Raw genomic sequence first — 2,210 nt, 5'->3', positions numbered from 1 at the left:
CAACACGTGGGTCCTGTCAATGACAGCTGCTGGCCATGGAAAGGAAGCTGACCTTCTCTGTCCCCCCTCCGCGGAGCTGGGCAGGGCTGGGTGGGTGGACAGCAGCTCCACTTCAGATGTTTAGGTGCTCCCCACACACTGCGTGGCACGTCCTCAGCTGCAGGCCAGGGTCTGTGTGGAAAACAAGCTCCCTGCATGGCAGGTGTGTACCACCATCTTCCAGGGCCAAGCGCTGGGCCAGGGCTTCAGAGAAGGGCTCCCTCTGCCCTCAGAATACTCACTGACTAATGGGGGATAGAAAGTGCAGGCCAACTCAGAAGAGCTCCCTTTATCAGGATCCGCTAAGCATCAGGCACTTAGACACACACATTTACATCCAGGTCATTATTACTCTCCATGACCCTAGGAAACAGGACCTCCATTTTATAGGAAAGGAAACTGAGGCTCCAAGACATGAGCTGGTTTGCCCAGGGTCACATAGGAAGTGGGAGCTGGGATTCTGGACCCCAAAGAGCGGTCCCTTTCTCCTGCATGACAGTCGCCAGGGAGCAGGACCAAAGTCAAAATAGCGTCATGGCATCAGAGAAATAACTGCCCCACGTTCCCCAAAGTCCTGGCCATCTGCTTGAACTACCTTTCCTTCCTCTCCCCAGCCGAGCACTCCCTCTCCTTCTGGGTCTTTGTTTATACACCACTTCCTCTGGGAAGCCCTCCGTGCTTTCCGCAGGTTGGGGCTCCTCCTCTCAGCTCCCCCAGCCCTGCCTATCTAAACCCCTTGTCTGGCTCAGGAGACTCCAAACCCCAGAGGACAAGACTATTTCTGTCACATCTTCCACAATATCGTCAAAGTGTAGCAAGGTGCCTGGCTCATAGTAGGCCCTCAAGAAACATATGTGAAATATGTGGAATAAATAACTCTGACCAGTCTCGCTCCACAAAGAGTACAGACCCTCGTCTGGGGGGTAGGGACTATATCTCTGGACCAAAGGAAACAGGACAGAACAGGCCTGGGGTCCCAGGGACTGCTTCTCAGGACCCTGGCCCCCACCCAGGATGAGATGTGTCCCCAGAGCCCAGCCCATTGAATTTTTTCCTGCCGACTCACTCCATGATTCATTCTTAGCCCCTGGCATGCCTAGACCTACTGAGAGGCCACAGGCCTTGGTGCTAAGTTTAGTGACTGCAAAATGTCCCCGTGAAATTCCAGGCAGAGCCAGGGGGCTGGTGGCACATTCCACAGAGCTTCCTTGGGCCCTTCAGCTCAGTAGCAGGGCCTCTGAAGGGGAATCAAACGTCCTTCCAGCAAACCGCCTGGAAGGGCCGGGTCCCCATCTCAGGGCCTTGACCAGCAGCCACACAGCTCAAGGACAAAGGTGGCTTTTCATGTCAGAGGAGCTTGGTGTGGCAGGACAGGAAGCTAGGGGAGCCTTTGAATGATGTACCACAGTGGAGTAGAGAGTGGCATTGTGGAGTTTCAGGGCAAACCCCTCTCCCTGGGAATTCTATCAACATGTTGGACAGTCTATTCCTAGGATAAAACTTTCCTGCCGAGGGATGGGGCCTGCCTCCCTGTGCCTCCCTAGGACATGGAAGTGGCCTGGCTCTTCCCTTTGGGCCTCAGACCCACCTGGTTACTGTCCTTCACAAGGCAGGACCCCCAGTCCTCTCCCTGCTCTGTAGCCCCCTCCAGATTTTCCCTGTCTGCTCTGTCCCTCTCCCAAAGATGGGCCAAAGACCTCCCAAACAGGAATGAACAGAGGAGACGTTATGCGATGTATAGGGGAAAGACCCCTTCCTCTCTTCTGAACACAGTATAACTGTGTATTACCAAGAAGGCAGTGAAGGAGATCTTAAGTTATCTTAACTTGTTGTCTTGGATTGAGCTTGTGGCCCATTAAGACCGTTTGATCTTGTTCGCCTGAACATGCTCCCCAGGAAGGCCTCCTCCAGCCTGCATTTGGGCAATGGGTTTCAATCAATTTCTCCTCCACTGGGGTCTTTCCAAATAGGAGAAACCACATCCCCCTCATCACGCGTCAGAAACTTCAGTCTCATTGCTGGACTGTCAGCTCAACGAGGGTGGGGAGGGCTGTCAGATCCCTACCATCTCACCAGCACTGAGCACAATGCCTCCACACAGGAGGCACTGAAATGGAGGCCCTTTTTAAAAAGTAAAAAATATATATGGAAACAAATAGAAAGATGGGATA

Source organism: Hipposideros armiger, unplaced genomic scaffold (genome assembly GCF_001890085.2).
Source record: "Hipposideros armiger isolate ML-2016 unplaced genomic scaffold, ASM189008v1 scaffold_96, whole genome shotgun sequence".
Lineage (NCBI taxonomy): Eukaryota > Metazoa > Chordata > Mammalia > Chiroptera > Hipposideridae > Hipposideros > Hipposideros armiger.
This window is presented reverse-complemented; position numbering follows the sequence as displayed.